At 34.8% G+C, this 15842-nt stretch overlaps 1 pseudogene across 1 annotated transcript; it reads left to right on the top strand.

Moving 5' to 3' along the window:
• The first annotated feature begins 989 nt into the window (after positions 1-989).
• Positions 990-4647, top strand: LOC114190938 (ETO1-like protein 1; annotated as a pseudogene). Its single transcript, XR_014996760.1, has 5 exons — positions 990-1526; positions 1606-3317; positions 3407-3698; positions 3809-4118; positions 4225-4647. The product of XR_014996760.1 is annotated as an ETO1-like protein 1 (transcript).
• The last annotated feature ends 11195 nt before the right edge of the window (positions 4648-15842 follow it).

Below are 15842 nucleotides of genomic sequence, written 5' to 3'. Positions count from 1 at the left end.
ATTAGAATTTTTTTTTTTTAAAGAGCAGGATTAAAATCTTGTTATTATTCTATAAAACCCTTCTCCACGCGAATAATTTTTTTTAACGATTTCTTTCTTCAAAATAATAGGGCTGAAGTTTAATTCTACAAATATACATGTGTACTGACAGTGTAATTTATTTAAACAATCGTTTTATGAACACTTATGATACATGCTGAATTTATTTACTTTCGTAATAAGAATCCTAAAAGTTATTAAAAACTTGTTAATAAACTGTGTAAGATCTTTTACACCCAAGATGTTCATTAATTTCTTTTATAATACTTTTTTTTCAATGAAATATCTTATATAGACTTTAAATTGAAAATTTAAATTATATAAGATAAATCGTTGTCAAAATTTTGTAAAGTACTGACATGATTTTTCTTGCGACAAATACAAATATTTCAAAGTAACAAAGACAATTATTGATTGGTTGAATGAATCAAACAAGACATCATTCTCAGACAAGGAATATTTGGGCGTTTGTCATTGGCATTGGAAAAGGACTGCGTAATATCTGTCATACTCCTGTTATTTTCCTTTTTTATTTCAATTGTTTCATCACTTGTTTTTGTTTTTAGTTCAGTTTTTTCTCTTCACTTTCTAGCAACGGAGTTCAAACTTTTATTCCTATTGATTTTGGTAAGTTCAACTTCCAACCAACAGTGGCTGCAACTTCTATGGTCTACAACTCCAACGGAAGGAAGGGAAAAAGTAATTCACTTTCCCTTTCACCAGGAAAAAGTAAAAGTTAGACAAAGTAGAAAATTTTCAGTCAGATTCCCTCTCACTTTGATTTGATCCTACCCTTCACATCGTGTTTCAAATCATTCATTTGTCTCTGCAGATTTAAGCCACAGGTGAAGTTACCCCCTCTCTCTGGCATTTTATGCGCTGATTTGAATGAACCACTACAATTTAATTGGTATTTTTTTTTTCTTTTTTTGTGTTGGGATCTTTCTTAGCCATTTGGCTTTATTTTGTAGATAGTCCTTGCTTAGTGCTGAACTGAAGAGGGTAGAGTAGAATTATGGAATGGTTTCCCCTCTTTCTTGAAAAAATTTTTTGACTGAGATTTGGTTGATGGGTAACCCATTAATCTATTCTTAGGAAAGACCGTTACTTTGAGGTTGATTGTTCTTGCTTCTAAAAGGGGAACACAAAGGGGGAAAAGAAAAGAAAAGAAGTGATTTTGCTTTCTGGGTTTGGGAATTTTTTAGTGAGGGTTGTGGAATGTGACTTGCAGGTAAAAGCTGCTCTTTTCTCTTGGTAGGTCTGCTCCTTTCCTTTGCCCCCAATTTTCAAAGGTTTTGATTTGGAAGAGGAAGCACTATTATAGTGGAGATCTGGGACTTGTTTTGTCTCTTATGCCCTATGAGGACTTTCTTCACAGCGGAATCATGTAAAGAAGCACATCCTAATGCTTTAAATCCACAATCCTGGCTCCAAGTTGAAAGAGGCAAGCTTCCCAAGTTGTCATCGCAGTCCTCATCTTCATCAATGTAAGGTTGTCAGGTTTGAAGCTTAGCATTTTTTTTAGCATTTTCGTTGAATTAAGTGGGTTTCTGTTAACTGCCACAGAGAATCTCTAATCAAGGTCCCACAGCCACCTATACTCCCATTCTTCAAGCCTGTCGATTATGTGAAATTTTTGGCTCAAATTCATGAAGAACTTGAGCTCTGCTCTCCGCAGGAGCAGTCAAATCTGTTTTTGTTACAGTACCAGGTCTTTAGGGGCATGAGGGATGTTAAACTGATGCGAAGAAGCCTCCGGTCAGCTTGGCAGAGAGCAAACACTGTTCATGAGAAGATTATATTTGGAGCATGGCTCAAGTATGAGAAGCAAGGGGAAGAATTAGTTGCTCAGTTGCTAACAGCTTGTGGTAAATGTGAAAGGGAATTTGAACCCATAGATGTAGAATCTCATATTCTTTTGACAAAGTTATAATATCCCAGGATAGAGTTTCCATGAATGGGAACCACACTTCACAATATGTAATCTTTACAATCGGAGATGAGAAGATAGTCTGTGATAGACAAAAGATTTCTGAACTTTCAGCACCATTTCATGCCATGCTGAAGGGGTGTTTCAGGGAATCGCTTTCTGAGACCATCGATTTGTCTGAAAACAACATCTCTCCTTCAGGTATGAGGGCAATAAACTATTTTAGCTTGACTGGAAGTTTGCTTGATGTCCCTCAAAATCTTTTGGTGGAGATATCAGTTTTTGCAAACAAGTATTGTTGCGAAAGACTAAAACTGGCTTGTGATAGAAAACTTGCATCCTTAGTTTCCTCCAGAGAAGATGCATTGGAACTCATGGAATATGCTGTGGACCAGAATTCATCCGTGCTTGCGGCTTCTTGTGTACAAGTTCTTTTACGCGACATTCCCAACTGCTTGAGTGACAATAGGGTTGTGGAGTTATTTATTCATGCCAATAGGAAGGAGTTGGAAGTGATGGTTGGGCCTGGTATATTTGCACTTTTTTGTTTCTTAAGCGAAGTTTCTATGAACCTTAGTTCTAGTTCGGACACAACAGCTCATTTCCTGGAACGGTTGGTAGATTTTGCTGAAAATGACATGCAGAGAATGGTGGCATTTCATGAATTGGGATGTGCAAGGCTTTCAAGGAAAGAATATGATGAAGCCTATGGTGTTTTTGAGAGGGCTGCAAATGCAGGCCATATTTATTCCGTTGCAGGTTTAGCTAGAGTGGACTCTATAAAGGGTGAGAAGCTTTTACCTTATCAGAAGATAAGCTCAGTCATTTGTTCTGGCACTCCACTTGGATGGATGTACCAGGAAAGATCACTGTACTGTGATGGTGATGTGAGGTGGAAAGACCTTGAGAAAGCAACTGAACTGGACCCGACTCTTGTATATCCCTACATGTATAGGTCTGCCACTTTAATGAGGACAGAAAATGTTGAAGGTGCATTGTCTGAAATCAACCGGATTCTTGGCTTCAAACTTTCATTAGAATGCTTGGAACTACGGTTTTTCATCTATCTGGTCCTTGAGGACTACAAAGCAGCGCTTCGAGATGTTCAAGCAATTCTTACCCTGTGTCCATCTTATAAAATGTTTGAAGGGCGTGTAGCTGCATCTCAGCTCTGTACTCTTGTGCGTGAGCATGTTGAACATTGGACAACCGCAGATTGTTGGGCACGATTATATGACTGTTGGTCTGCTGTTGATGATATCGAGTCTCTTTCTGTCATCTACCAGATGCTTCAATCTGATGCCGCCAAAGGTGTTCTATACTTCAGACAGTCGTTGCTTCTCCTGAGGTATATTAAGAAAAAATGTTTCATAACTGTTTCTTATGACTTGAACTTACGTATGCTAAGGAGTCTATAAATCTGATATTAATTTGTAGGCTAAGCTGTCCTGAGGCAGCCATGAGGAGTTTACAGTTAGCTTGGGAACATGCATCAAGTGAGCACGAAAGGCTTGTGTATGAGGGGTGGATCTTGTATGATTCAGGACATTACGAAGAAGGGATCCAAAAAGCTGAAGAGTCTATTGCTATTAAAAGGTCTTTTGAGGCCTACTTCCTAAAAGCCTATGCATTGGCTGACTCTAGTGTAGATTCATCATGTTCTTCAACTGTGATTTCACTTCTGGAAGATGCCTTGAAGTGTCCTTCGGATAATCTGCGCAAGGGTCAGGTGTGGTTCTTCAACTGTTCCACCATTTTGGAAAAACTTTACCTTGCATCATCATATACATATTTTACTAAGAAAACAATACAATTGTTTTCTTCCCTTGAATGAACCAGGCTCTGAACAACCTTGGGAGTGTTTATGTTGATTGCGGGAAACTAGAGGCAGCAGAAGATTGCTATGTGAAGGCCCTTAAAATCCAGCACACGCGAGCCCATCAGGGTCTTGCTCGTGTTCATTTTCTGAGAAATGACAAGGGTGCTGCTTTGAAGGAAATGACGAATCTTATTGAGAAGGCAAGAAACAATGCTTCAGCTTACGAGAAGAGGTCTGAATATGGTGATCGTGAACTCACAAAGGCTGATCTGGAGATGGTCACTAGATTAGACCCTCTTCGGGTGTATCCTTATAGATATCGAGCAGCAGGTTCATATTTTACTTCCTCACTCACCCTTTATTCAGCTCAGAAAAAAGAAACTTTTTTTTTTTAAAGGTTGTAGTTTTAAAACACTGTTATGTTGTGTGGTTGCAGTTTTGATGGACAACCACAAGGAAGAGGAAGCCATTGCTGAACTCTCCAGAGCAATTGCATTTAAAGCTGATTTGCATCTGCTGCATCTGCGTGCAGCTTTCCATGAACACAAGGGAGATGTCTTAAGTGCTTTGAGAGATTGTCGTGCTGCACTCTCTGTGGATCCAAATCATCAGAAAATGTTGGAACTTCACTGTCGTGTTAATAGTCACGAGCCATGAGTCAAGAACATGAGTTTTACCAGATGAAAAAGGAATTTGTAAATGAAAAGTATAGTTAAAGTAGGATTTAATTTAACCATTATTAGGGTGGCCGAAATTTTGTTATTTATATTCTATCTTCCTTGAGTTTTTCATTTCGCACACATGCTCCAGGTGTTGGACTTAATGCATTGTTTTCTTTAAACATTATCTTCATCGTTTACTTTCTTTGACTGCTCTGATTATTTTATATCTGAAAAGTTTAATTTAAAACAAAATAATTACTTAAATTTTGTTACTTATGTCATTCCTTCATTCCGTAAGATATAGCATTTAAATTGAATTTGCCACATGTACTACCAATAAATTAAAACATTTAATTATAATTTTACATTACAGTTTACTATAAAAGGAAATTGTCATTCATTTAGCGATAACAAATTCAATGGGAGCATCTGCCTACCTATTTGCCAACTCTTTTATAAATAATGAGACTTACACATATATGAGGATTTGTTTATAGCCTAATTTATAGAAATATTTTCTATTTTTACCTTTTATTAGATTTAGTGCTTGTCTTTCAAAAGAATTCAACTTAAACTTACCTTCATTAATATTTAAAATTATCATCTATCCCATCTTTTATCTTCCTCCTCTCCGTCCACCATTTACTCAACACTTCTTCCTCTTCTGCATTTCCATTTGTTCATTCATTCCTTTAAAGGTGCAGGCAATATTTCCATTTGATTTGTTATAAATGCATACAAATTTTAATGGCATAATTGTTTGTGTTTGTAGTTGTACGAGACAATTTTAGAAAATAATTCATTTATTTAGAGAATTTAAATTTTTTTGAAGAAAAATGATTTTTTTTGGATCAAAAATTAAATTGAAAAATTTTATAAAGATATTTCAATAACTAAAATAATAAAATTTTAATTTTACTAAAAAAAAAAAGAAATTGAAATTCCACTTTGAAATTCTTCATTGGTCAAAATGAAAAAACTCCACATGTGCAAAAAGGCAACTCATCAACCTTCAGCTCGGGTCATAGGTCAAAACAAATCGACATAGATGAATGTCAAGACAGGTTGGTTGGACCGAATGTCGAGTCGAGTTGACTGTGTTGAAGGTCGAATCAAATCGTTCAGGTCAAAGATCAAGTTGAACTAAGTCGACCAAAGTCGAAGGTCGAAGGTCGAGCTGAGATGGCTTGGCCGGAAGGTCGAGTCAAGTTAGCATGGGCCAAAGGTTGAACTAAGGCGGCCCTAGTTAAAGGTTGAGTTAAGTTGGTTCGAATCAAAGGTCTAGTTGAGTCGATCCTTGCTAAATTACATGTCGAGTCGGCCCCTAGCTGAAGGTCGAAATGAGTCTGCTTAAGCTGACAGTTGAGTTGAATAAGTCTAGGTCGAAGGTCTAGCCGAGTTGGCTCATGCCGAAGGTCAAAACAAGTCATCCCGGGTCGAAAGTCGAGACAAGTTGGTTCATACTAAAGGTCAAGCTTAGTCGACCCAAGCTGAAGGTCTAGTAGAGTCAGTCCTGGTTAAAGGTTGAGCAAAGTCAATCTGGACCGAAAGTTAAGTCGAGATAGCCTTAACCGAAGGTATAGCCGAGTTGGTATGGATTGAAAGTTTAAACCAATCAACACTGGTTGAAAGTCGAGATGAGTCAACTCAGACAAAAGATCAAGCTAAGTCGGCCCAGGTTGATCCAGACCAAAAGTCAAGATGAGTCTGTTGGCAAAAGCAAATACAAGTCTAAATGCTGAAGCAAGATTTTGATGATGATAAAAGAAGCTTGAAAGCCATCTAGAAGTCAATATGAAGAACATGTGTTGTTATGTTTAAAGCTATCTTGTAAAGTGTAATTAGAATAGTAGAATCAATATGCAAAAAGCAAAATCTGGTATTTCTCGAAAAATCAAAGTGATAATCAATTATCACTTAGGATAATCGATTATCCCGAGTTGAATCAATTTTTCAAGAAGGCACTGGAATAATCGATTATCACCTCTGATAATCGATTATCTGTTCAAAAATTTGTTTTCCATAAAACACACTAGAATAATCGATTATCACTAGTGATAATCGATTATCCTGGTCAGTTGGGCGCGACTGTTCAATTTTTGACCTAATTTTTGGAACCCATATTGAAGGAACATCAGAGTTACTTCTCACCAACCTTTTTGAGAAGCTAGAGTGCTAGTGTTGTGACTGTAAAGAGTGTTCTCTGAGTGTTCTCTAAAGAAGCTTTGAAAAACCTAGTGTGGGTAGAGCGATAACTTTTTCCTGAGAGGTTTTCTAGGAGATTGAGTGCTGCTGCTATTGCTAGGAAAGCTAAGGTCAAGGTTCTTTGTGTGATTCAGAGAAAGGTGTTCATCTCTTGTGTGTTCAAGAGAGGTGTTTTCTTTCCTTACTCTTTTACTATCTGATTGTAATCTGTTATTTGTTAGTGATTTAGTTAATCTCGTTTTTGAGAGATTAACAACTGGACGTAGGGTCTTTTGATCCGAACCAGTATAAATACTTGTGTTCAATCTTCTTCTCTATCTCTTTATTTCATCTATTATTGTGTTTAAAGAAATTAATATTTGATTTAATCGATAAATTTTAGAAAAATTTTAAAGTATTAATTTTATTACTTAAAACCAATTCACCCCCTCTTGGTTTTTGTCCAAACGCTTAAACATTCTGCTGCGCGATACCAACAATTGGTATCAGAGCTTGCTTTGATAGTTATTCAAATTTTTCGAAAATGGTTGGACAAAATCAAACTTTTGCTGAGGGTGCATCTATCAACATACCTCCTCTATTTACTGGTGAAAACTATCCTTTCTGAAAAATTAGGATGTAAATTTTTCTGGAATCTGTTGATAGAGGTATTTGGGATGCTGTGTTAAATGGTCCATTTGTTCCTGTTAATATTTGTAAATGATGTGCAGGAATCAAAGTCATTCTCGCAATGGACAACAGACGAAAATAAACAAGCCCAGTATGATGTAAAAGCTAGATATATAATTTCATTTGCCTTAACCCTAGATGAGTTTTACAGGATCTCAGTCTGCACAAGTGCACAAGGTATGTGGGAAATATTGCGTGTGACCCATGAAGGATCGAACGATGTGAAAAGGGCATGCAAGAACTCCTTGATTCAAGAATACGAAATTTTTCGGATGCAACAAGGAGAAACTGTCTACGATGTGCAGAAACGATTCACACACATCGTCAATCATCTAATAGGTCTAGGTAAAACTTTTGACACTGATGAATTAAATATAAAAATTCTTAAATCCTTGAACAGGACTTGGCAGCCGAAGGTGACAGCCATCACGGAGTCATAAAATCTTACGACAATGACGATGGCGACCCTATTTGGAAAGCTGAGAGAGCATGAGCTTGAACTGGGTAGACTAAATGAAGAAGATATTGGAAGAAAGAAGAACATTGCCTTCAAAACTGAAGTGGTTAAAGGCAAAAAGCAAAAGGAAGAAGAAGATTTAGATGACGATGAAAATCTTAGTCTTATGATTAAGAAGTTTACAAAATTCATGAAGACCAAAGGTAAAAATCAATTCAAGAATAACAAGAAGGATAATCAAGGATCATTCTCAAATTTCAAATGCTACTGATGTGAAGAATCGGGACACGTCAAGGCTGATTGCATAAATTCAAAGAAAAGTGAAGAAAAGAAGGGCAAAAAATTCTTTAAAAAGAAGGCATACATAGCATGGGAAGACAATGCCTCAAGCTCATCAAATTCTAGCGATTCTGATAATGAAGAAGCAAATCTATGTTTGATGGCTAATCACGATGATTCTGACAGTGAGGTAAATTCTACTTGCTATGAAAATGACTATGATGATTTGTATGATGCTTTTCAACAATTACTTGTTAAATCTAGTAAATTGGATACTGCTCATAAAAAGTTAAAATATGATTTTAAAGATTTACAAAGTAAATTCGAAAAATCTCTCTTGAAGAAGAATTTTTAAAAAATAAAATTTCAATATTAGAAAATAAAGAAAAAGAAATTGTTGAATGTGCTTCATGTAAAACTTACATGTTTGATATATGTATTTTGGAGAAACATCTTGAAGATGCCTTAGAAAATAAAAATTGTGAAAAGTTTAATCTCAAGAAAAACCCAAATAAGACCAAGCATGCTCATAATCAAAATGTTAAAAATAAAACTAAGAGAACTCGTAGAGTTTGGGTAGAAAAAGGAACATCTCATTCTATGAATACATATGCATGTACTGCTACATGTTTTTATTGCATGAAAAAGGGTCATACTTCAAACAAATGCAATATTAAACATTTTGGTGTTCCAAATGGGAAGTATCATTGGGTACCTGTTCATAAGTAGATATTTTTATTCGAAGCCCAAAGACCCAAACAAGTTGTTGGGAACCTAAATAAATTGTTTCCTTATTTTGCAGATGACTTCTAAATCCATAAGATCAATGTGGTATCTTGACAATGGTTGTTCAAGACACATGACTGGAGACAAAAAAAAAAGTTTAAGAACTTTAAAAGAAAGGAACAAGGATTTGTCACTTATGGGGATAACAACAAAGGAAAAATACTTGGAATCGGTGATGTAGGTGGAGGAAATACTTTGGAGATCAAGGATGTACTGTATGTGGAAGGACTGAAGCACAATCTCCTCAGTATAAGCCAATTATGTGATAAAGGACTCAAAGTAATATTTGAGAGTGACTACTGCAGTATTCATCAAAAGGACTCCAAAGAAGTAACCTTAAAAGGTATGAGACACAATAACATTTACTTCATTGATCTTGAAAATGCATCATCTAGTGATATAACTTGTTTAGTTGTTAAAGAAGAAAATCCTTGGTTGTGGCATAAACGAGCTGCTCATATTCACATGCAACAATTAAACAAACTAATTTCTAAAGAATTAGTAATTGGATTGCCAAAAATAAAGTTTGAAAAAGATAAACTATGTGATGCATGTCAAAAAGGAAAACAAGTAAAATCTTCATTTCATTCAAAAAATGTGATTTGTACATCAAAGCCTTTAGAACTTTTGCATATGGATTTGTTTGGTCCTTCAAGGACAAAAAGTTTTGGAGGAAATTACTATGCTCTTGTTATTGTTGATGACTACTCAAGATATACATGGACTTTCTTTCTCACACTAAAAAGTGAGGCCTTCAAAGCTTTTAAGAAATTTGCAAAAGTGATTCAAAATGAAAAAGATTTGAAAATTAAAGTTTTGAGAAGTGATCATGGTGGAGAATTTCAAAATGAATTGTTTGAAAACTTTTGTGAAGAAAATGGAATTATGCATAATTTTTCGGCACCTAGAACTCCTCAACAAAATGGAGTTGTAGAAAGGAAAAATAGATCTTTAGAAGAATTAGCCCGCACAATGTTGAACGACTATGATGCGCCTAAATATTTTTGGGCTGATGCTGTGAGCACGGCTTGTTATGTATTAAGTAGAATTCTCATTAGACCAATTTTTAAAATTACCCCCTATGAATTGTTTAAAGGAAGAAAGCCTAATGTAGCACATTTAAAAATATTTGGATGCAAATGCTTTGTTCTAAACTACGGAAAAGAAAATTTGGGTAAATTTGACTCTAAAGCAGATGAAGCTATTTTCTTAGGATATTCATTTACTAGTAAAGCCTATAGAATTTTCAATAGAAGAACCTTGAATGTGGAAGAATCTGTGCATGTTTTTTATGAAATTGTGGACCTTGAGGAGAATCCTCTTGAGTCAAATAAAACAAATGCAGGTGATGAAGAATATTTTAAAGAAGCTCTTGATGAGACGTACCTAAATGAGAACCCATTGACTGAACCTGAAGATCTTGCCAAAAGCTGGAAATCACCTAGAAGATTGTCTCTAGAAAATGTCATTGGAGATATATCAAAGGGAGTAGTTACTAGAAATATGTCAAATTTCTGTATGACTGTTGCTTTTGTTTCACAAATAGAACCCAAAAGTGTAGAAGAAGCTCTTCAAGATGATCAATAGTGTATAACAATGCAAGAAAAGCTGAATCAATTTGAAAGGAATGGAGTTTAGGAACTTATTCCTAGGGATGATTCACACCAAGTCATAGGAACAAAGTGGGTGTTCAGAAACAAGCTGGATGAAGATGGAAACATCACTAAAAACAAAGCCAGACTTGTAGCAAAGGGATACAGACAAGAAGAAGGTATAGACTATGATGAGACATATGCTCCAGTTGCCAGGTTAGAAGCTATACGTTTACTTCTTGCCTATGCTTCTCTCATGAAATTTAAACTATATCAGATGGATGTCAAAAGTGCTTTCTTAAATGGATTTATCAAAGAAAATGTGTATGTTGAACAACCACCTGGCTTTGAGGACTATAAGTTTCCTAATCACATTTACAAATTAAAGAAAGCATTGTATGGATTAAAACAAGCACCTAGATCTTGGTATGAACGATTAAGTACATTTTTGTTAGAAAATGATTTTGAAAGAGGTAAAATTGATTTAACCCTATTTATTAAAAGAGTAGATGAGCATATTTTGCTAGTTCAGATTTATGTAGATGACATAATCTTTGGGTCTACTGATAGTTTACTATGTAAGGGCTTTGCAAGCATAATGCAGGGAGAATTTGGAATGTCAATGATGGGAGAATTGACATTCTTTTTGGGTCTACAAATTAAGCAAATGGAAAATGGAACTTTCATTTCTCAATCTAAGTACTGTAAAGAAGTACTTAAGAAATTTGGAATGGATACTGCTAAGGAAGCAAGTACTCCTATGGGAACCTCCTGCTATTTAGATAAAGATGAATCAAGAATAGAAGTAAATCAGACTATGTTTAGGGGCATGATAAGTTCTTTGCTATATCTTACTGCAAGTAGGCCTGACATTATGCAATCTGTATGTGTGTGTGCTCGTTTTCAAGCCAATCCAAAAGAATCACATCTTACTGCTGTGAAAAGAATCTCAAAATATTTAAAAGGAACTACATGTCTTGGACTTTGGTATCCTTCAGGAGCATCTCCTAGTTTGATAGGCTATTTAGATGCTGATTATGGTGGTTGTAAAATAGATAGAAAAAGTACCAGTGATACTTGTCACCTCTTAGGAAGTTCATTAGTCTCTTGGCACTCTAAGAAACAAGCTTGTGTGGCTTTGTCAACTATAGAGGCTGAATACATAGCAACTGAAAACTGTTGTGCTCAAATTCTTTGGATGAAACAACAATTATAAGACTATAATATCTTTCTAAATCATATACCTCTGAAATGTGATAATACCAGTGCTATTAACTTAACCAAAAATCCCATAATGCACTATAGGACAAAGCACATTGAAATAAGACACCATTTCCTAAGATATCACATAAATAAAGGGAACTGTGAGATAGAATACGTAGATACAAAGCATCAATTAGCTTATATCTTTACCAAACCTTTAGCTAAAGATAGATTTTATGAACTAAGAAGAGACTTAGGCATATTAGAGATCTCTTAAATTGCCAAAAACTCAATTTCCTTCAAAAATTCGAAAAATAGCGCCAATAATCGATTATGCTTGTCAATAATCGATTATCAACCACCCTTAAAAATCTCAAACCATTCTGGAATAATCGATTATTTGGGGCAATAATCGATTATCCTCAATTCCGAGCCAAATATCAAAAACTCTCTGGAATAATCGATTATCACTTAGGATAATTGATTATCAGCTCGTCAGGATTCATATTTTACCTAGTTTTTGAAACAATAATCGATTATCACCTTCTGATAATCGATTATTACACGTCGTTGGACCAAATAATTTCAAAAACTAGTCGTTGTAACGGCTAGATTTGCATTAAAATGCGTGTATATGGCCGTTGGAGACACTTCTATATAAATATCAGCCATTTTGGTCACTGGTACACTCTTTTCTCACCTTCAACACTCAAGAACCTCTCATTTTCTCAAAAACTCTCAAAGCTTCCTTCTCCTTCACTTTAACAATGGCTGAACTTTCTCGTAGGAAGATTCCTACCCGCAGAAGAACTGCATCTCGTGCACCTCAACCCTCAACTACACCTAGGACTGCCTCCATTGAAGGCTGGATTTCAAATGAAGATAGAAGATCTGAATTCATCACATTGTGGAAAGACAAGCCCTTTATCACTCCGAAATTCATCAAATCTCAATTGTTTGTCAATCTTCGTTTTACAATCCCTGCTTTTCTTGCTGAATAAGGGGTCAAATTCTTCACAGAGATGCAAGGCACCTACTACCCCGATCTGGTACGAGCCTTCTACTTCAACTACAAATTCAGATATGGAGTGGGTTTTACAAAGGTGAAAGGTGTTGACATTATTCTGGATGATGATATTTGGGAAAATGTTGCTCAATTTCCCATTCATGATGGCACATCTCCAATCCTCACTGCTGGCATTGAAGGGTTCAACAGAATATTCGCCTATAAATCCTTTATGCGACGACTGGATCAAGAAATAGGCCACTAATTGCTAGCATGACCTCTCAAAGTTGATGAGCGTTTACTTCACTATCTTATTGTCTGGATTTTATGTCCACGTGGTACAAATCACGCATAGTGCAGTGAAGCAAATCTCATGATCATCTATGCTATGCTCAATCACATTCCTATCCATTGGCCAAACATCATTCTTGACACAATGCTCAAAGCCAAGAGATTGCCTCAATATCCACTCTCGTATTCCTTGCTAATATCTCGTATTTGTGAGTACAAAGGTGTAAATGTCTCTGATGAACAATCTCATAGCACCACTGAGGCAAACAAAATTGCGGAAAACTCCTTGAAGCAGATGAAATTTATTCCTTTTGGGAATACTTACATTCACAAGGATGATATGCCTCCCTCAGACCATGAAGAAGAAGAGAATCCTCCCACTGCTCCTATTCCTCCTGTTGACACAAATATTGGATCATCCAGTGGTGTTGGTGGCTCATCCTCTTCTTTAGAGGATCACATTTTAAACTTAAACTAGAGACTTGAAGAATTCTTTCTCCTCTCCACTCATCGACATGAAGAAGTCACTGGCCTAATTAGAGGATTAGATTCTAGGATTTCTAATCTAGAACATAAGTTTGACAAATATGATGAGGATGATGACATGAGTCAAGCATTTTAAATGTCTACATCATTGTTATTACTTTTATTGCTATTGTAAAGTGTTTTCCAGTTTTATTGTTATTATTTACAATTGTCTAATTGAGGGGGAGCTTTTCTATTAAAACCTTTTTCAAATGATCAAAACAAAGTGAGAAAAAGTTTAAAAGTTTAAACCAAACAGTGCTACTAACAAATCTACTTGTAAGATATTTTGATTGCAGATACTTTAAACATATTGTTTTGATCATCATCAAAAAGGGGGAGATTGTTGGCAAAAGCAAATACAAGTCTAAATGCTGAAGATTTTGATGATGATAAAAGAAGCTTGAAAGCCATCTAGAAGTCAATATGAAGAACATGTGTTGTTATGTTTAAAGCTATCTTGTAAAGTGTAATTAGAATAGTTAGAATCAATATGCAAAAAGCAAAATCTGGTATTTCTCGAAAAATCAAAGTGATAATCGATTATCACTTAGGATAATCGATTATCCCGAGCTGAATCAATTTTTCAAGAAGGCACTGGAATAATCGATTATCACCTCTGATAATCGATTATCTGTTCAAAAATTTGTTTTCCATAAAACACACTGGAATAATCGATTATCACTAGTGATAATCAATATAATCGATTATCCTGGTCAGTTGGGCGCGACTATTCAGTTTTTGACCTAATTTTTGGAACCCCTATTTAAGGAACATCAGAGTTACTTCTCACCAACCTTTTTGAGAAGCTAGAGTGCTAGTGTTGTGACTGCAAAGAGTGTTCTCTGAGTGTTCTCAAAAGAAGCTTTGAAAAACCTAATGTGGGTAGAGCGATAACTTTTCCTGAGAGGTTTTCTAGGAGATTGAGTGTTGCTGCTGTTGCTAGGAAAGCTAAGGTCAAGGTTCTCTATGTGATTCAGAGAAAGGTGTTAATCTCTTTTGTGTTCAAGAGAGGTGTTTTCTTTCCTTACTCTTTTACTATCTGATTGTAATATGTTATTTGTTAGTGATTTAGTTAATCTCGTTTTTGAGAGATTAACAACTGGACGTAGGGTCTTTTGATCCGAACCAGTATAAATACTTGTGTTCAATCTTCTTCTCTATCTCTTTATTTCATCTATTATTGTGTTTAAAGAAATTAATATTTGATTTAATCGATAAATTTTGGAAATATTTTAAAGTATTAATTTTATTACTTAAAATCAATTCACCCCCCTCTTGATTTTTGTCCAAACGCTTAAACATTTCGCTGTACGATACCAACAGAGTCGTCCCAAATTGAAAGTTGTGTTAAGTCAACTTGAATTCAAAGGTAAAGTTGAGTTTGTTTTAAAATATAAATTAAATTGCTTTATCTGAATAAAAAAATTGAAATTCAAGATATTTTAATTAATTCATCCAAACTAATTATTTAAGAAATAAAGAAAATTCAATTATAAATAATTCAAATATTATGTATTTCAATTTATTAGAGTCGTTGAAATCATTTAGTTAAATGATTTTGAAAATGAAATTTTAATTTATATAAGATATTGAATCAATTGTTTATCAAAGGATTATTAATTAAGCTGAGATAATATTTGGGATTCATGGATTGGTATAAATTTTTCATTTTGTTACAGATGTTAAATTGAATCCAATGTTTTATTATTGTTTTCTAAAGTCACCGTTATTTGCCTACAACGAACTTCCAGTTGCAACTTTGGTGAGGAGTGGGAAAATGAGTAAAGGCAACTCAAGAGTAAATGAAGAAGAGGGATCCACAGAAAGAAAACGAAGGTTAGATGAGAAAATAATTTTAAATATTAATAGAAAATCATTTAAACCTATTTTAAAAAAAAAAGATTAAGTTAAATATATTTTTCATTTTGAAATTATTTTTAAAAATTGTATTTTATTATTAAATTAAATTTGTACATATTTTGTCTCTATACTTTATGAAACTAATGTAAAATATCCTCCTAACAAATTATATTTGTACGAGATGTTTGGACGAGAAAATTTAAGAGGGTAATTCATTTACTTAGAAAATTTGAATTTCTTCTAAGAGAAATGACATGTTTAGATGAGAAAATTAAAATAAAATTAAAATTGAAAAGTTTAAGAAGGTATTTCAAATAATTAAAATAGTAGAATTTAAAAGTCACTTTAAGAAATTAGAATTCTCCAAGTTGTGAAATTGCTTAATGCTTACGACAAAAAAAAAAATCACAAGTCCAAAAGGTCAAGTCGAGTGAGGCAGAAGGTCAAGATGTCTCGATTTGGGTCGAAGGTAAAGCAAAGTCAACCCAGACCGAAGGTCGAGCCGAGTTGACCTTG

This window comes from Vigna unguiculata, chromosome 7 (assembly GCF_037176805.1).
Source record: "Vigna unguiculata cultivar grain cowpea cultivar isolate G323 ecotype 2 chromosome 7, ASM3717680v1, whole genome shotgun sequence".
Taxonomy (NCBI): domain Eukaryota; kingdom Viridiplantae; phylum Streptophyta; class Magnoliopsida; order Fabales; family Fabaceae; genus Vigna; species Vigna unguiculata.
This window is presented reverse-complemented; position numbering and strand designations above follow the sequence as displayed.